The sequence below is a fragment of the Choloepus didactylus genome, chromosome 27 (genome assembly GCF_015220235.1).
Source record: "Choloepus didactylus isolate mChoDid1 chromosome 27, mChoDid1.pri, whole genome shotgun sequence".
NCBI classification, from domain to species: Eukaryota; Metazoa; Chordata; class Mammalia; order Pilosa; family Megalonychidae; genus Choloepus; species Choloepus didactylus.
Window position 1 is genome coordinate 21231600 of NC_051333.1, and position 20816 is coordinate 21252415.

Here is a 20816-nt window from a genome sequence, read left to right on the forward strand (position 1 = left end):
ATGATGACTAAAAAGGATAGTTGGGAGGCAGAGAGATGGATATTTCTAATGTGACCACACTAACTTTACATTCTGAATGGAAGTTAATGGAAAAAATATTTTTCTGGCATTCTTTGAATCAGATAGGCTGGTCCTCCATGCTTTTAAGCCCAGACAATTTCTTACAACGTATCACAGAAAGAGTCACACTCCGTCTTGCCCATTGTGCCATTACATATTTAAAAGGTTAGGTGCAGACTCCCTTTATCCAGTGTATGGACAGATGAGTAGAAAAATGGGGACAAAAATTAGATGAAGAATATGGTGGGATGAAGAAGAAGGAAAGTTTTGGGTGTTCTTTTTTGCTTTTGTTTTATTTTGGAGTAAGGAAACAGTTCAAAAATTGCTTCTGATGAAGAACGTACAACTGTCTGATGGTGCTGTGAATAATTGTACACTGTGGATGACTGTAGGGTGTGTGAATATATCTCAATAAAACTGTATTTTAAAAAAGTAAATGAACAATGGGGGGAGGAGGGGAATGGGATTTTTTGGATATTCTTTTTTATTTTAATTTTTATTTTATTTTTTGGAGTAATGAAAATGTTCAAAGATTGTGGTGATGAATGAACAACTATATGATGATACTGTAAACAAATGATTGTACACTTTGGAGGATTGTATGTTATGTGAATATATCTCAGTAAAATTGCATTTTAAAAAAATGAAGGGAAAAAAAAAAAGGGTCAGCTGCAGAGGGCCTCCTTCCAGCCTGGAAAGGCATGCTGTTGAGTTTGGTGATCTTTTGTAGGAAGGAAACTCAAGGCACTTGACAGCTGTCTGTTAATTCAGCCCACATCTGCTGATCTTTGTCAGAAGTCAAGCTCAGTGCTAGGCCACTGTCTGGTGGAACTCACAGCTCCAGAGCAAGAGTCAGTGAGTGGAGCTTACAATTACTTTAGCAAAGTCACGGCCGCCTGGATGAGCGAGTGACCCACTCTTCCTGAGAAGTTCAAGTGTTCTTTCCTTTCTTCTTTCCTCACCTATTTATTGAGCACCTACTATATACCAGGCACTCTATTCTAGGCACTGGGGACTCTATGCTGAATAAGACAAAGTCATGGAGCTTATATTCTGGTGCCAAGGAAGCCTGCCCAGTGGAAGTCTCCACAAGTGATATTTTAGCCAGATCTTAGAGGATGAATAGGTTTCTACCGGTGGATAGGAAAGACCCAGGCCTTTCTGGCAAAGGGAGCAGCACATGCAGAAGCTCCACACCATGAAAGCAGAGAAGCGTGCTGGGCATGGGGCATAGATGCATAGGGAAGGACAGGACTCATCAGGGAGTGGCAGTCACACTGATGGCGGTAGAGGAAGGATGCAACAGGGAGACAAGGGGTAGCTTCCCGTCCTCAGGGTTTTTCTTTATTTTCATAAGTCAGTCTTCTCCTTGGACTTCTCTCTGCCCGCTCTCAGTTGCCAAGGCCTTCAGTGCGAGATCCTGACCGTGTTGTCCCTGTTCTGGAAGCCTTCTTCTGGGAGCTGGCTGTGCCTGGGCTGCATTACCTGTGGGTTACCTGGATAGTCTCCCAGGGTTACCTTTGGCTTCCCAGGCCATTTGGCTTGAGTAATGGAGTGAAGGTCATTCTGAAATAAAAATCTCTTTGGTTAGCCCTCAAGCCCCAGGAGGGTCAGGACTCTGGAACTCTTGGTTCTCTCCCCACAGAGTGGGAGGATTTAAGAGGCTTTGGCTGCCCCATTTTCTTCCCAATTGGAAAAATCCCTGAGATGATCAGCAAGTGCCAGAGAGCAAAGCCGTCATCATACCTTATCTTAGTCTAAAGGGCCCTTCTTGTCCACAGTAATTTTTTGTGCTTTGAAGTTATGTATGTTTGACCCAGAGGGGCAATTTTAGGCACAAGCCTCACTAGTGGAGTATCTTTAGCACAACGGGAGAGTAAAAATAGATAACCCTGCAGAGATTATAAAATAAAAGTTCTTCACCATAAAAGTTTCCAGATGATAAATCCTTTAACAGGTGAAAAACATGATTTTTGCTAAATTATGAAGGAGTCATACCTCTATAATCAGATGACTGAAACTCTGTTTTCCTTTGGATAACTGCTTAATAGTTGAAAATGAGTAGGAGACTGATATTAAGCAGTTTGCATGTGTCTTAACACCTGGAATCTTTATAACAACAACAAGGATCACTATTTTCTCCAGTCTGCAGATGGATATAACAATAAACTACCATGGCTGTTACCGTTCCAAGCCAGGCCCTATTTAAAGCATGTTACATAGTAGCATTTTGTTCTCCACAGCAACATTGCAAAGTCCAATTTATTTTCCCACTTTTCAGATGAGGACATTGAAGATTTAAAGAGGGCTTCACCAGAAATCTTATCTACTAACAAGAATTAGTCAACAGTTTTGTTGTTTGTTTTTTTTTCCTGACCTCAAAACCCATATTCTTTCCAAAATCCCACTACATTTTTTTAAAGTGAGTAGAGGAGCTTTTTCTTCCCAGTCAGTGAGCTTTGTGAAATGCATATAAAATCAAAAGGAAATGGACAGATATAAAGACTAAGGTAGAAAAGAGGAGAAAATAATGAAACTTTATAGGGCTTCCATAATCTGCTATCTCACTGATCCCTTTAATCACCCCATTGGGGAGGTGCAAATACATCCAGAGAGGTTAAGTAACTAGTCTTGAGGCCCCAGCTTATGCTTTGAGTTGCTGAAAGGTAGATGCCAGGTCTTTGGACTCTTGGTCCAGTGCTCTTCCCAGCATACCAGGCAGGTGAGAAGTAGATTTCCTAGAGAACCTTTGCCACATTTCTGGAAGGCCTGGACTTGCAAGTGGCATTTGAGAATTTACATGAAGCAGTGTGAGGAGCACAGGGGAACACACTTCAGGCTCTGCATCTCCCTACGGAAGTGCTGATATGCCCAGATCTCCCAGGTGGGGATGGGGGTGGCGCCCCCCCATCCCTCCACCCCACATCTGTCTTTTCTTGAGCTGCTAAGACAAATACCACAAACTGGTTTTTTTTTATTTTTATTTTTAAATACAGTTTTATTGAGATATATTCACATACCATATAGTCATCCATGGTGTACAATCAACTGTTCACAGTACCATCATATAGTTGTGCATTCATCACCCCAATCTAGTTTTGAACATTTTCCTTACACCAGAAAGAATAAAAACAGGAATAAAAAATAAAAGTAAAAAAGAACACACAAATTATCCCCCCCCATCCCACCCTATTTTTCATTTAGTTTTTGTCCCCATTTTTGTACTCATCCACCCATACACTGGACAAAGAGAGTGTGATCCACAAGGTTTTACAATCACACTGTCACCCCATGTAAGCTACATAATTATACAATCGTTGCAGTTTGGTAGTTTCAGGTATTTACTTCTAACTATTCCAATACACTAAAACCTAAAGAGGGATGTCTATATAGTGCATAAGAATGCCCACCAGGGTGACCTCTTGACTCCATTTGAAATCTCTCAGCCACTGGAACTTTGTTTGGTTTCATTTCACATCCCCTTTTTGGTCAAGAATATTTTCTCAGTCCCACGATGCCGGGTCCAGCCAGGCTCATCCCTGGGAGTCATAGCCTGCATTGCCAGGGGGGTTTACACCTGTGCAGTGAGTTCACCTGCCGAGTTGGCTTAGCTAGAGAGAGAAGGCACAAACTGGTTTTGACTTAACAATGAGAATTTCTTGGCTCACCGTCCAGAGGCTGGAAGGCTTGCTCCTTCCCAGGGCCTGTGGCATTCCGGATGGCCGGCTAGCACTGGGCTGTCCTCTCCTTCTCTTCTGGCTTCCTGCTGACTCCTGGCTTCTGACTCCTCCCTGTGGCTGTCTCTCACTCTAGCTTCTAGTTTCTCTCTCTTGATAAGGCCTCCGGTAATCCAAATTAAGACCCAACCTCATCCAGTTGGGCCACACCTTAACTTAATGTCTTCAGGAGACCCTATTTATAATGGTTTCATACCCACAGGAACATGCATTAAGATTAAGAACATTTCTAAATTCAATCTACCGCACCGTCTCGGGAGACTTCGCTCCAGCCTGTCGTCTGCTTGCAGGAGACTGGATTGAGCGTGGGAAGAAGAGAGGGCCTTTGTCCTTGTGGGCAAGCCACTGGCCACCAAGGTCCTGGCATTTCCTTTGGCAATTTGGAGATTTACGTACTTATTAAGGAACTAACATCTATGTAAATAGCTTTTAGGTTTCTGTATTGGGGCAAATCTCTTAATCTCTTAACAGTGTAACGGGCATATTACGATTCCAAAGGCTAATAAGAATAGACCCGTATGTGAGCCCCTACCCTGCTGTCTGTCCCTTTCCCTCTGTCTTTCCCAAGGTCCCTTGGTAGGTTCAGACCATGGATCAGGAGAGGCCAGTCTCACTTACTGAGAGAAATGACCCCAAGTGGGCAATGTGCTGTTTCCCCAAGTGAGCTCTGCAGGCGGGGGTGGGGGTGGGGGTGGGGGGTAGGGGAATGGGGGGGTAACCCACATTTGAGCATGAGCACCAGTCATGACTAATACCTGGAAACCCCAGGAAAATGACCTGCCTCTCCTGCCCGAAGGTCAAGCCAATGAGCAAGTCGCCTTCATACCTTTTATATCTTTCTGAGTTAGCTTCATTTCAAACCTCCAAAGTTTGAAACTTGTATGTTCAGCTGCCAAAAATGGAGCTGTTATAGCAGCAGTTACCTCGTTTTCCCCCAATGGACTTAGCTCAATCTCCCTGCCCCAGCCCCCTCTCTCCTACCCTCAGGAGACCCCAGCTACTAGATCCTTCCCTTTGGGATTTGTCACCCTGTGTCTGGTAGGACCTCACCCTGGTGGAGGAGTATGAGCCTGGGGCCATCTCACTGGCTGACTTGTGGCTGTTTTTGCAGGCTGGACCCCAACTTTTCCCTTGACTGAACTTCAGTCCTGGCTTCTCGTCAGTGATGCCCACAGCCCCCCGGGAAGGCAGTCTGGGGGTGGGGGGCACCTGGCACAGCCGGTGGGTGGGGTCTGGAAACCAAGACTCACCAAGGTATAAACGCTCTTGCAGTCGCTCAAGCTTCTTGGTGGGTGGGGGTCAGGAATGGGATAAATCAGAAATGATGGTAATTAAGACCAGCACTTTCTGTTTTGACTAGATAGTTTGGACAAGGCAGCTTCAAAACAGCCGAATCAAGCTGACTGTGTCTTGAGGCACCCTGGATAGAAAAGCAGGATTTCATGTGTGCATGTTTTTCATTTGTTCTTTTGTTTTATCCAACCCTCACAGCCATCCTGTGGGACATACAGTGTTTTCTCTCCTAAAACCAAGACTCAGAGAGGGTAGGTAAGTTGGGTGCAGCCACACAGCACATCCATGACACCTTAGGATTGTAAACCAGACTTGCTGAAACTAAGGCCCCCCAGCTCTCAGGCTGGCGTGTGCCCTTCTGATGCCCCCACTCTGTGCCGGCTCAGCATTTTAAAAGACATCTTTTTCTTTTGAAGAATGCATCACTCTGCAACACTGCAAGAGTGACTGTGTTTCACATCTTTGTAGGCCTTTACAAATGTGGGGCACGTAGGACAGAGGCTGCAACAGTAGTGCCCCTGACAGGTGAATGAACCGGCAAAGCTGGCAGGTGCAGGGAAGTTTGCACCTTCCTGGGCGCCTGGCGCTGCCCACACACGGTTCTGGGTTGCTCACAAGTAAACCTGCGCCTTTGTCAGAGTAACGGTGTATTCCAGGGTAATATTGGCCTCTAAGTGGCACCTTGGAGACCCAGCGCCTTCTCCTGAAGGGAGAGCAGCCAGTGTCAAGGACTGCTGTTGTCTGGGTGCAAGGAGCTGGAGGGCTTTCTGGTTCTGCCTCCCTTGGGCCAGAACTGCGATCCCTCAGCAGCACCTGACCTGACTCAGCCCGCCCGCACTCAATGCCCAAATACCCTTTTCGGCCAAGGAGCCTGGCAGCCCAGCCCTCTGACTCTTGGCAGCCTCGGCCTCTGACTCCCGGCAGCCAGAGCCCATCGGCCACCACTCCCAGCTTCACGCCGTCTCCGTGGCAGGCGGGCAAGGGTCCGGGGCACGGACAGTGGCCCTGCGATGGCAGCAGGGCTGATTGAAGTCCCTGTTTCCCTTGCACAAAGGCAGCATAATTAATCAGGCGGTAATGAATTCAGGTTCCACCAGCTTGTCACCTCAAGAGCTAGGTGATCTGAGAGGGCTGGAATTCAAAAGAGGGAACCAGGTCGCAATTAGTATTTTTCAGTGTTAAATGTGAATATTAAGTAGAAGATTTATGGGAATTTGACCAAACTATGGTCCGTGGCCCTTGAGGTGGGCTCTCCAGGGCAGGGGTGCCCCGTGGGTGGGCCTTTGGCTGACTCTGGCCCTCCCACCCTGAGGGTTTCTGAATTTGCATCTGTTACCCAACATCCTCTGAGGTGGGAGCTGGGGATAGGGGAAGGCAAGGGTTCCCCACACTGAGAAGTCCAGCAACTAGCACCTTGCATCCCAGGGCAAGGGTGTGTCTGTGGGGTGAGGGGTGCAGGGCGCTGCCCACACTGCCCTGCCCTCCCGTCAGCCTCCGGAAGCAGCTCTGGCCAGCAAAGCACAAGCACTGAAGTCAGGCTGATCTGAGTTCAAATCTAGCAAAGGCCCAGCTGGGAGGTTTGGGGCAGGTCTGGGAAGTGTTGATGCATCTATCAAGGCAGGGGTGTTAATGGAAGTGGCGGTGGTGATGCACCACTTTGCCCAAGGCTGGCACCGAGCAGGCGCTCAGCTGGGGGTGGCCCATGAGTGCCTGCTGGTCAGCCGGATGCCTGCAGGTGGAGTCCCACAGAGCCTCACACCCTGGGCTGAGGACAGAGCTGGGACCAGCCCATTCAGGGCTTGCCACACACCTCTAGGAGGTTGTGAAAGGCCTGGTGGGGCAGGACTGTGGGGCCTGGGGTGGGGCAGGTGCTGGAGTCCCTGCCTTTGAGGGGCTTACAGCCAATGTTGAAAACTGTCATTGCCACCTGTGGTATCTGCAATCCCCAAATGCCATGGGGACACTGGGAAGGTTTCACAGAACAGGCAATCTTTGAAGGAATGTATCAGAGCCATGGCGTGGCCCAGAGCTGCTGTCTCCACCTACAAAATGAATTGGGTGATGTGCTGGTTTGGATGCATTGTGTCCCCCAAAATTTCATGTTCTTCAATGCAGTCTTGTGGGGGTATATGTATGAGTGTTGATTATGTTGGAATCTATTGATTGAGTGTTTCCATGGAGATAAGACTCAATCAACTGTAGGCAGGACCTCTGATTGGATAGTTTCCATGGAGGTGTATCCCACCCATTCAGTGTGGGTCTTAATTAAATCATTGGAGCCATATAACAGAGCAGTGAGTGACATTTTGGAGAAGAGCTGCAGCTAAGAGAGGACAAAACACCCCAAGAGCAACATTTTGGAGAACGCCATTTTGAAATGCAACCTGGGAGTAAGCAGACGCCAGCCATGTGCCTTCCCAGCTCCCAGAGGTTTTCTGGATGCCAATGGCCTTTCTTCAGTGAAGGTACCCGATTACTGATGCCTTACTTTGGACACTTTATGGCCTTAAGACTGTAACTTTGTAACCAAATAAACCCCCTTTACAAAAGCCCGTCCATTTCTGGTGTTTTGCATAAGGGCAGCATTAGCAAACCAGAACAGGTGGTTTGTGGTCCTCTGTATTGAGCAACTGCTGGGTGCTCAATCAGGGAAGCAAGTGATGGTTTAAGAAGACAAGCTACTCAATTTTTTAAAAATGGGCAAAGAATATGAACAGGCAATTCAAGGAAAAAACAAACAAAATGGCTAGTAAATGAATCACCAAAAAAAAGATGTTCATCACCACCAAATCTTGAGGGAGATGCAAGTTAAAATGGGTCTTTGTCACCCAGCAAATGGGCATAAATTTAAAAGCCTGATATATCAGGCATTGGCAAGAATGTGAGGATACGGCTGTCAGATGCTGCTGACAGCACCGTGGATTGATACAGCCACTTCGAGTGGCCCAGCAGTGTCCTGTAAACTGTGACCCAGTAATTTCTCTTCTCCATTTTCTGCCCTCAAGAAACATACATGTTAAAAATGTAGCTTATGAGGGGTGACAATGGGATTGGGAAAGCCATAAGGACCACACTCCACTTTGTCTAGTTTATGGATGGATGAGTAGAAAAATAGGGGAAGGAAACAAACAGACAAAGGTACCCAGTGTTCTTTTTTACTTCAATTGCTCTTTTTCACTCTAATTATTATTCTTGTTATTTTTGTGTGTGTGCTAATGAAGGTGCCAGGGATTGATTTGGGTGATGAATGTACCTCTATGTAATGGTACTGTAAACAATCGAAAGTACGATTTGTTTTGTATGACTGCATGGTATGTGAATATATCTCAATAAAATGAAGATAAAAAAAAAAAAAGAAACATACATGTGCACAGAAAGAATACTGCAGCAATATTTGTGATAGCAGATGCCTAAATGCCCACCAATTTTGGAAGGCCTAGATTGAGGCATCTTCACAGCCTGGAATCTTAGCAGCATTTTTTTTTAACTGGGTTGGATCTGTATGTATGAAATACATCTCTAAGATGTATTTTTTTAGTAAAAAAAAATTTATAGAACAATATATATATATAGTTTATGTAAAAAAAAGTGAACAAAATTAATCAACAACAAATACCACATGGTTTTAATGGAGTCCAATGTGTGTTGCAAAAGCATAGAAAAAAGTCAGAAAGAATAGATACGAACTCAGTGGTTTCCTCCTGGGGGGTGCAGAGAGCAGTCAGGGCTTATGGCAGTCCAGGGGGACTTTAGCTTTCTCTATAATGTTGTAGGTTCTTTGGAGGAAAATGGATTAATGTACCATATGTATAATAGAGGTCAATTTTTTAAGAGTGTGTTTTGGCTGAGGAAAACAGCAAATCCAGAGGCTCTAGGCGTAATGCAAAGTGAAGAGGTGAGAGAAGGCAAAGAAGGAATGGTAGTGTGTGGTATTACAAGCAAACACCCTTAGGGTTTAACCGAGGAGAGAAAAGGGAGGGAGAGGGGTGGAGAGGGCACACTCCAGGTTTCCTAGCCCAGGAGCCTGGATGCACAGAAGGGACCACTGGGGAGGGAGGTGGAGAACAGGGTTTGGGCTGGGTCAGGTGTTGGTGATTGCTTTGTCCTCATTCTGGGTGATTTTTCAGCAGGCTGGGAGCATGACACACAAAGGTGAATTTCCTTGATGCTTAAGTTTCCAGCTGGGACAACTAAGGTTCTTCCTCTCAGCCCTTACTGTCCTTCCTTTAAGCTGGAGATCTGTTTATCCCACTGCTCAGACAGGAAGTCTTCATTATTTTTACATAAGGACTCAGAATTAAAAAGCTGCGCTCCTGCAGCCGACCCCTTTGAAGGCAGCATCCAGAGGAAGTGGGCTCTGATCGCGGGAGTACTCTTGCTTCCCAGGGTCGCCCAGCAGGGCAGGAGGCCTGCCCCTTCCCATGGGTTTGTGGACAGGGACACTGCCTCTCTGAGTCATGCTCTGCCTGGGGGCTCTGGGCTGCGGGGCCTCGAGCTTCCTGGAAGGAGCTGAGCTGGCAGCCATCCGGCCAGCTCTTGGCCCTGGGCTCAGCATGCGTGCAGGGAGCTAGGTCAGTGAACTGTGCTTCCGTGCAGGGAACTCTGCAAGACAACAAAGAATAAAACCAAACTTACGTCCAAGGATCCACGCAGTGTGGGCTTTGCAGTCTGACTTCACAGCCCAGCTCAGTCTCATGGCCGCTGTGTATAACTGTGCAAACTCAGATTTGCCATCAGGGTTGCTGAGAATGCAGCGAAACAGCATCTATGGAGCCCTGAGCTCTGTGCGAGGATCTCAGTAAGTGATGGTTGATAGTAGTGATCTCTGTCTTTTCAAGACCTGTGTCAGAACAGCACACTTTTACACAATATGAATGTGGTTTCTAATGGTACTTAAACAGAATAATTTACCTTGTGTGTGATGTACAAGAAAAGCTCTCATTTAATTCAGTAATTTTTTCCCATCCTGGGTTTCTTAAAGCTAAAAGTTTATTATGATCAGTTTCAGAAATCACTGTAAAGGGATGAGCCTTAAGAAGGAAGATTCCAGTGAGCCTGACTTGAGAAAGGCTAGTAAAGAAATGGCTTGCTCCCCACCAAGGGGGCTCTGAGGGAGGGTAGGGGAGAAATGTCCTTCGCGGCCATGTCGGCTGGTTCAGCTGAGGCTGGCTGGGCCGCTGGGATGTCCAGTCCCCACAGCACAGATGGGATAGCATGAGGCCCTTGCCAAGGGGCAAAATTTTAAGGGGGTGACAAAAAAATTCCATAATCAAGATAAATAATATTTTAGTGCAACATTTTAAACAATCAAAATGAATGACAAACCATCCAGGATGCAAAAAATATTACCACGCCCACTATGGATCCCCGTTTCCACCTGCATCTTACTGACCCCACCCCGTCAGAAGTTCTCAGGTTCTCAGTATCCCCCCTCCTTGGGGCTCCCTTTGGAGGATGGAAAGGGGAAGTGGGCTCTGAGGACTTGCCTTCCATCAGGATGGGGGACAAGCTTGGAAACCCATTTGGGCAGCTATCTTTTGCGTGTGTATATATGACTTTAAAAAATATATATATTTATTTTTTGGTAACCCTGTTGAAGAAATGAGAGATTAAAACAAAACTAAAACATAAAACAGTGGCTTTCTCTAAAGAAAACAGGGATAGGTACACAAATGTTTACAGTAGAAAGAGCAGATTTGAAAACCGTTTTGAGAAAGCCCCCTACTTTATTGTCTGATCTTTCAGAACATACCCAGGGGTTTGCAAAACCAAGAGCATTTTGTTTTTAAATTTTAAGTGCCTTTACTTTCCCCCAACAATGCTGCTGCAATAAAATGCAGGTTCCACCTTGTGACTGATAGTCCCTTTACCCAGTGTATAGGCAGATGAGTAATAAAATAAAGACAAAAAATATATATAAATAAATAATAGGGGGGATAAGGAGTACGGAATGTCTTGGGTGTTCTTTTTTCTTTTTCTTTTTTATTTTTTGGAGTAATGAAAATGTTCTAAAATTGATTGTGGTGATGAATACACAACTATATGATGATACAGTATTGATTGTATTCGTTGGATGGATTATATGGTATGTGAATTTATCTCAATAAAATTACATTTAAAAAAAAATACAGGTTCCAGGTTCCAGACTCAGAGCATTTTGTACCCCTGGCTTGGAAGCCAGGCTGCTGGAGTCTCAGGCACTCACCCGTTTCATTCTTAGGTACATCCCTCACCTTGAGCTGATGGCCACGGGGCAGTATGCCCAGTTACGCAGCAGATTGGAAACAACTGCAATCCAGATGATGTTGCTCTGAACTGGTTGAAACCCCTAACAAAAGACATGGGATTAGAGGGAACAAAAAAACTATTTCTGGAAGTTGGAAGTAATGTGATTAAAACCATTTTTATTGCAACAAAGTATACTTAAATCAAAGCAGACAAATGATAATAATATAACTGTTTATTTTGCCATTCGTCTACATATTTTTTTAAATTAATTTGAGAATTTCTAGAAAGAAGCTGTTTGTGGCCAACTTTTTGTGCTGTCTAAACACACGACTTGGGGTGGGGTGGGGGGGCGCCAGTTTTGTTAAGGAGGATTGTGGGGGCTGGATGAGGGGGTAGTGAGGAGAACCAGAGGAGAGAGACCCTGTTGCCAGATGAAACGGGAAGGGAGGCTGGCAGGTGGGTTTTGTTTCAGGTTTCCAGGCAAAGACTGCTTTGGAAAAATGGCTACTATAATGTGTTATATTAGTGATATTCTTTAAATTACTACTAAAAATGCCGTGCAAGTGAACAATAAGGTAGAAATCCTTTTGTCCTTTCCTTTATCTGTGGACTTCATTTTAGAATGGCTATATTTTGCAGAAACTTGATTTTTGTTGTTTTGCTGAAAAGTAACTTTTCTGTTCAACAGTATATTCATGCAGACGAGAAATAAAGATGCTTTAAAAAATTCTTTCAAGCACAAAAGGAGATGGTTTTCAACAGATAATTTTGTGCATTTACATATTTTACCTTAAGCATTTTGTAGTCTCTGCCTACTGGTGAATGGATCAGATTTTTAAACTCTTTCAAAATGAACCAGTTTGGCGTCTGAGCCATTGCAAAGGAAGGAAATGAATTCTAACTTTTTTTTTCCACTTCATTTTCACATCTTCACATTTCCTTATTTCACATGGTTTAAAATAAAACGCCTCCAGCATTATTTTTCCTTTCTCAAGAGCAAAGTGAATGTGACTTTTCCGAGGGGTCGCAGGATGCCTGTGAGGGTAGCTGGCCGGTTGCCTGCTTTCAGCTTGACTGAAGGGTTTGTCAGAGTTTTCATCTCCTAAGAAACGGGCCCCCAGCGCTGGCCAGAAGCAGGAGAAGGCGGCAGTGTGCGTCCCATGCTGGTTCTTTCCCACTGACATCAAATCCTGAGGTTTTGAAATTAATCCCACACAAAGACAGCCCTTCATTGTGGTGCCTGTTTGAAATTAGCCTAGCAACAATGACCTTTCTGAGATGTCTTGTTGTTAAGATAGTCCCCTGCAGGAGCTGAAAGTCCACCTTTCCCTGCTCTCGCTCGGGGGTGGAAGCGATGGCCGCCCCAGCAGCTCGGTCAAGGTGACCCCCGGGCCTGGCCGCAGGCGTCGCTGGGCCGCAGGAAGTGGCCGCCAGCCCAGATGGCCGAGTTGCCTGCAGCCCCCCTGCGACCGGGAGCTGCCGTTGCTTCCCAGGTGGTCGCGGCTGGCTGTCCCCATCACCTCCGAGGCAAACAGATTACTGGTGTTCTAACCCGTATTTTTGTTAAAGGGACCTGGAGAAATAAAGGGACTAAAGTGTAGCATTAGCAAAGAGAGCAAAGGAAGCACTTGGTCTTCCAAGGATGAGAAGCCCCCATGGGGCACAGAAGGGGAGCCTGGGTGTACCCCGCAGACCCCCCCAATCCACCCCTCCCCCACCCCGCTGCTCCCCCCATCCTCACTTGCATGGCCCACCTTGCCTGGAACATGCTGGAGTCAGGGTGCATTGGTGGTGCAGGCAGCCAAGTGGGCCAGAACAGGTCCAGGAAGCCAAGTCCAAGCTGCTGAAACGGGGCAGCTTGGCAGCCCCTGGGCTGGGCAGTGGCCGCTCCCCCGATGAGCTCTGTGTTACCTGTTAGCTCTTTGCACGGCGATTAAGAAGACATTTCTCAAAGAGAATAAGAATTCAGGACAACATTCTTGCATCTGATAGTAACCGAGGAGTATTCAGAGCTTGTGTGGTTGGAACGTGACCCTCTTGCCAGACGAGACCTGAGCAACAATTTACTTATTTTCCATAATAGCCATGCTTCTCAATAATTAGATAGTGTAATCATTTCCATCAGTGGCTCTGTTCGAGGCCCTGGTTCGGTTAAAGCGGTCATGGTGCCACTGGGGCCTCCATGGGGCGCCTAGGTCTTTAGACGTAGAAAATACACTTCGTTATTTGTGCTGCACGCCCCAACTGCTGCTGTGTTTTCCTGGTACTCTTGTATCTCTGTGGTGCTGGATTTTGAGGCTTCTCATATGGCAGACACTGCAAGGGTTTTATTTCATTTGCGTTGCTTCTTTTAACCCTTGGTAGTGGTTTTGAAGACAAGAGGCACGGGGAAGACAGGCTGTATGTTTTGTAAATAACAAAAGCTGCTTTATCAAAAGAGCACTTTTTACACTGTAATGGTCACTGTCAAACTCCTTTCTCTATTCTGGGCTTTGGAGAATGTTGCATTAGGGAAGTTGAAATGATGCCTCCTTCTCTGTTTTAATATATTTCCTTTTGCTTCGGCAGACGGATCAGAAGCTCACAAGAAAAACCGATGCCCTTTGCCACAGCTAAATTAACCAGAATCATGTGGAAAACAATCCAAGCCTTGTAGGAAAGGGGAGCCATTAAAATGTGCCCTGAGCAATGGACTTGCGCCCAGTCTTGCAGCCTCACGCGCTCAGCGGCTGCGGACAGGAGGCTGCACCCTGGGATGGAGGGAGCCGTGTTGTAGTGCCACAATTAAAATCAGCTCCTCTACCAAAAAATAAAAGGAAGGAGGGAAGAAGGAGAACATCAAAGACAGATTGAAATGTGTAGTTAGTAATAAGCATGGTCTCCTCTTGAACCAAAGCCTGCAGCGATGCACGGCCCCCTTGTTAATGAGAAATTTTGACCTCTGGTTTGTAAGTTAAACTTGTAATCCCAGCTAATGAAGTAAATCACTTCCAACTTGAGTCTGTTGTTCCTGGGCTGCTTTGCACACCGGGTCTGGAAGGGTCCAGGGTTGAGCATGGAGGCAAAATAGAATTATCCTGTGGCTGTGGGGCTTCTTGGATTGTGGGGATGTGCTTACAGTGACCCTGTTGGTGGATATCATGGGCCCATATTATTTTATTGTAACCTGTGTATTGATAAGACAGAGAGACAGAGAGAGAGCCCTGTAGATCGCGTTGAATAACAGGATTGAATAACACTGGGCAGGAAGGTACACCCTGGGGATGCGACACACTGTATTTCTTCATTTCTTTAGCAAATGGAAGCGTGTCTTGTTCAGTTCATGTCAACAAATTGAACATCTCGTCCGGTGCTTTGTGTGAGGTAGAAGTCCATGCGTGTTTGCTGAAGAAAGGCTGCTGAATGAAGGAACATCTATTTGGGTGATTTGGGGCTTGGGGGGAAGAGAGCGCGGCTGGGAAACGGGAACCCCAGAAAGGCAGGGCTGAGGAGTCTGTGAGCTGAGCTTGACTTCCGGCTGTATTAATAATTGTTGGGGAAAAGGCAAAGAAAAGGCTTTGTATGAAACTGGATACATTTGGGAAGCTAAAGGGCTTTCTTCTTGTAGTGACAAATTATAACGGAGAGAAATGGTGTTAAAAAAATTACCTTATTTTATTTGAGTGAGGGCAAAAGCACGTTATCAGGCTACAGTTTCATCTAAAAGGGATTTAATTCAGATAGTTATTGACACTGTTTAACACTCGGAGAGCCCTAATTTTATTTGATTCCATAACAGATCATGTTCTGTTTCTCCCTGCTAATCTAAATTTTCTCAGTATTTTCCAAATTACTTTGTAAGTTATCTTAGCTTCTGATTGGGTAACAATATTATTTAATTTTCTTCTGGAGATACCACAGCCACCCAGAGGGTTACCATCCTTGAGGCACTGGTTACCTTTGGGGATGAGCTGTTTTAGAGGTGAATCATCTAATCTTTGGGTAATACTCCAAGTGGGGGTATCTCCTCTGGATCTCAGGTCACCACCCTCTAACCCGGGCCTCGGGGAGGTGGCAGCCCCCCACCCCGAGCCGGCAGGGACCATGAGGAATCAGTGGGAGTCCGTGTCAGGCAGAGGTAGATGCTGCCCAGCCTTTCTGCATTGGGGTCTCAGTGACACCTCTAAACCCTGTGACAGGAAATGACCCCTTTAGAAAACGAGTGGAATCTGGCCCTTTTTTCCCTCTCTCTTATATTGGACATCCTTGTCTCTCTTATATTCCTTGGCAGGTAATGGCCTAGAAGGTTTCCAGAACTCATCTTCAAGCTCTGTGGGTATGTAAGGAAGAAGTTTGGGGGAGGGGAGCTGTTTTTAAACCACTGACCCTGTTATTTCTGCTGAAAGGGACTCGGTTATCCTCTCCTTACGTCTCTCTGGTTTTTCATTAGACAAAGCAAAGCATCTGGGCACTTGTCCTGTGTGTCTGACCCTGCAGAGTGCTGTGGGGTGACCCCACCCCCACCCCACCCCACCCCAGGCAGGGAAGGTCACTGACCTGTGTGTGAAATCTGAGGCCATCTGGGGCCTGAGGCTGTTCGTTTAGGTCCACTACAAACAACAGCCCGTTATACATAAAGTGATTTGAATAACCTGATTTCTCCTCTAAATTCAAGCATGTATGAAATGTTAATTTTGTCAACAAGTGGAGAAAATGCCACAGTGGCTCTGTTCTCCAGTGGTATACCTGGGAATGTGGTTGAGAGGGGCCGTGAACATAATCATGGTTTATTAGCTGCACAGGCTTTTTCCTTTGTTTCTATTCATTTAATTCAAAGCGAAACAACTCAGCATGCAAAACTAAAATTAGCTGGGAAAAAAAAAGGTGTAAGTGAATAAACAGGCATATCCATTAAGCGTGGATGGGTTATCGGATCCCTAGCCATTCCTCAGACGGCGGCCTATTAAAAGTGGTAATGTCTGCCACCAGCGCTGCCCCCGGCCAAGAACGAGGGCCAAGGCAGGCCTATTTCACATGCATCAGACACAAGAATTAAATAGACCAATGTTCCCTAAAAGACTGAAGTACATCTCTTTCTGACGTTCATCCCGGGCAAAAATTCATTGATCTCAGTATGTCCCTTGGCAATTATAAAATATTAAATCCAAGTCACACTTTTCTAGTTGGCTTAATTTTTTCTCTTTTCCCAGCTCTCTATTTGATCAATTTTAACAAGTTAGGAATAGCATCTCATAATAAAAACTGCAGAGTTTAAAAGTTGTTTCTTTTGACACTCCTTCCTTTTTATTTTGTTTGGGGTTTGCAGTAATGTGGTGTTGTCTAAAAGGACTTGAACACTGTTTTAACAGACAGAAAGAGCATGAGGGAGCCAGAAGATTCTTTATTGAGAATGATATTCATTAGTAGGCATCCAATGAGAAGGACTGCCTGATTTTAAAGATTTTCTTAGCACATGCCTAAAAACAGCCTTCTCATTGTTGTGTGGTTAATAATGTTTCCCTACTCGAGAATTACCAGGAGGTTTAAGCTGGGAGTATCTGGTAGGGCTAGAGGTTTGAGTGTGTTCCGCTGAGATTTACAAAAGATGCATATCCCTTTCCCCATTTTTATGCATATGCAATTTTTTAGCTTTTGATGTTTGTTAATTCAGAATAGAACATAAATGCTAGCATAGACACACATAATAAAAATGCAGAATTTGGGGACCCCGTTTTCATTAGAATATCAATATAGGAATTACTTGGGGAAAATATTGCATAATAGTAACTCTACTCTCCAATTCTCCTTGCCATAACTGTGAGAATATTCCTCAAAGTTTAAAAATTGATTTTTATAATATATAGAATCATTCATTGTGAAATAAGTTCTGCGGTGATTTCCAACCTCACATTTAGGTTTTCACATGGGAACAGTAATTTATTAATTGTGCACCTTGTACCAATCTCTTTGTTAAAGGCTTTATTTCTATTATTTCATTTAGTTTTCACCACAAATCCATGAGGTCATGGAATTGTCCCTGCTTTTCAGATAAGGAGTCAAATGGCCTACTGCCACCCAGCAACTTCCCTCCCTGGCTGCAAGGCCAGGCCTTTTGGGATTTTGTGCAGCAGAGTCAGAAGGAACGGGGGGCGCGGGGGGAAGGTGGGCGTCAAGAGGTTGAGGCCTGGGGGCTGGGGGTGGGGGCAGCTGCGGTGTGCAACGCAGCAGGCAGGAGAGGGGGATGGTGTTGAGGCGGATGCTGTGGTCTATGGATCTCCTCGAGAGTGTCCAAGAAATGTCAGAGTTGAACTTGGCTTCCTTGACATTACACTTGGGCTGGTAGATCGCGTGTCTTTGTCCGAGACCCTGCCCTGAGCCTGGACCCCGTGGCAGATGGCTTTATCAGCGGTACCTCGGCCAGTTACAGACAATGTTTCAAAGAGAATTCAAAATCGAGTTGCAGCATGGAGACAAGAAGGCACTAAGGTTAGGGGCTTCTGGGCCCCTAATAGGCCTCGCCCTGGTCCCTAAACGAGCCTCATCTGCAGTATTTTCTGTGGCTGCCGTTGTCATTCTCCTCCTAGCCTCATTCTTCCTCAGACTCATCCGCATTCTCCCTCTCTCCCTGCAGGGATCATGAATTGCATTTTCCTTTCTGAGGGGGCAAGAGATTCACCCCTTGAGGACATGCTTAGCCCCCAAGGGGTCCAAGTGGGCCATGAGCCATCGGTTGCAGTGCTCCAGGCAATGCAGGGACCGCTTGTGGGATCCTGAGTCCAAGGCCTGCCCTGGACCCAACCGTGGTGGGCTCGTCCGCCACCAGGCCTCCCACAGTGCTGTCCCCTTTCTCCAGTCCCTCTTTTATCTCCCCAGCATCCAGAACATGGCTTGGCAGAGAATAGGTGCCCAGGGAGAATTTGTAGGGTAGACAGAGGGGAGGACAGATGGATGAATGGATGGATGGATGGATGGATGGATGGTTGGATGGACAGGTGGCTGAATGGATGGACAGACGGAAGGGTGGATGGATGGACAGATGGACAGATGGATGGATGGACAGATGGACAGAAAGACTAGCAAATGGCTGAGGGTATCTCATATACTCATGTCAGGAACTAAATGTGCTGCCTCTCCAAGGAACATCAACATTTTTGAAAGATCTAAGAAGGAAGCTTCACACACAGGTATGTGACCTCAAAGCAGGGTTTCTCAAGGAGGGGGGGGGTCTCTGGCCACCTGCTATGAGAATCACCTGAGGGGCCTGTTCGCTTAGGTCCCAGGGCCCCACCCCAGACCTGCCCAATCAGAAATGGAATGAACAATAGGTACCCAAGGTGATTCTTCTGCACCCCCACGCTTGCTTTTCTAAAGGTGGGATGTCAGGAGTCAAGCAGGCACCCAGGTAGAAACTCGGACACATTCTTGGCAGCTGAGACATCCTTTCAGCTCTTGGGTAGCAGCTGCTGCTGGCCAGGCTGGGGCAGGCCCAGCACCCAGTCCTGCCCTCCCCTTCCACGGATGCCACAGCTCCCACCCATCTCTCTCCCAGCACCCTTACTCCTCATGCCCTGGGATGCCCAGGCCGCCCTCTTTAAGCTCCGTGAGTGGTGAGAGGTCCCTAGCCCCTCTTGGGCTATGGTTCCAGTGTTGGGGTCAGGCTCTAGGATTGTCAGTACCCCCATGAGAGGGGGGCCCAGACATCCCTTCTCCCAGGATTTCATCGCCTCTGGGAGGCTGGACTACAGCAGCCCTTGGTGTGGGCTAACAAAGCTGTTTCTTCTTAGGTGAAGCCTCAATTACCCCATCTGTAAAATGGAGGTAAAAATAATAAACTCTCCGTGTGGCTCACAGGGCTGCTTGATTGCTCCAGATGCCACTCGTACGTGAGAGCACTTTGCAGGCCTCAAACTGTGCAAGAAAAACAGCTCTGTGTACCTGTGCCCATTTTAACCTTGAACCCTGAAGGATATCTGGGGTGATTTCCTTCCTCCATGGATGGAGCTGGGGAGAAGCTCCTCCCTTCCCCAGATCTGAAACTTTCCTTGCCTTGGAGGGAAAAGGGGCCTCTTGAGCCTCAGTGTGCAGTGAATTTCTGTACCCAGGTGATGAGAGGTGAACTATCTCTCTCCCCACATTCCCCATCCTCCAGTTTAAATGTGTGATTCTCATGTTAAATTTGGAATTTGACCTGGTTCATAATCATTGCACCCAAGGACAGCAGTGGCCAGTGTCTCTGAATTGGCTGTTTTTGGCGTGTGTGTGTGTGTGTGTGTGTGTGTGTGTGTGTGTTTAATGCATGTTGGAGGTAGGCAAAACAGTTTATGTATTTTCCAGCCCATGTTAACATGCTGTTCTTTCCTGAACATAACATGTTTCCCCAAATTCCCAAATATTTCACTCTAAAGCTCAACAATATTGTTATTAAAATGGCTCTGTTTAAAGAACACTTGGGCGGACTTTATTTTTCTTTAACGACACACTCGTTTGAAAGGTCCTGCTGTTTAGTTGCCAGAGCAGTGACCCGAGAATAACCTTTCTCCGGTACCTGCATTTCTGATCCGTGGTGTTAGCTTTCGGAAATGCTCTTTCCCTTCGAGTTTCAGCAGCTGAATAAGTTGCAGCCCCTTCAGCTATACTCATAAAAATTTGCTTCCAGACAACATGGTCTGTTTATTGTGTAATAATCGAAATGGCACTAAATTGCAGTGATTGCCGTACACTTAGGAATTGTATTAACCTCTTAAGTGCTAAGCCGGTTTCTCTCGTCTCCCCACTCAGACGTGCAGTGCAGATGTGTTCCGGTCACCGTGCATCCCTCAGTCAGTGTCACCGGGGAACTGAGGCTCCTCAGGTCGAGGCTGTGCCTGGCAGTGAGCAGGACCCCACTCACACAGACCTAACCAGTAGAAGAAAGAGTCTCCGGCCTGCACCCCAACAGGGATGGTGGGCTGTGCCCTGCCGGGGACCCCAGAGGTTGGATGAACCAGTCCTGACCCACAAGGCCCCATTTCTGTGCCCCTGGCTTCAACTGTATTGTGTGTTTTGATGACAGCTGCTTTCTGGCTTGGTTGGAAAATTAGATTCTCCAAAGAGTGGGGGTTTCCGGCCGTTCTGCTGAAGACACCTCCTCTGAGAAGCTGTTCCTGGAGGTGCAAGCCCAGGCTGCCCTGCAGGAGGCTGGATCGCCGTAGCCTTGGCTTCCCTGGGCCCTGCCGATCCCCTGCCCCGGCCGCCCTGCTCCTGCCCTGCTCCTGCGCACAGCAGGCCCGGGAAGGAAGAGTTAACCAGAAATGGAGCGGCAAGGCTCCGGGGCAGGCAGCCTCGCTGCAGAGCAGAGCAGCGTTCGTGCAAAGGCAAGTCATTTCCCGAAACACTGCAGACACACGGCCTCGGGCAGCCTGAAACCTTTGGAGACCAAAATGGCTCGCAGGGGTTGGAAGTAATAAGGTGTTTTTCCCTTCTTTCTCCTTCACTGAAATTCTGCAAGGCTGCTCTGCCTTGCTGGGGAGCAATGGTGCT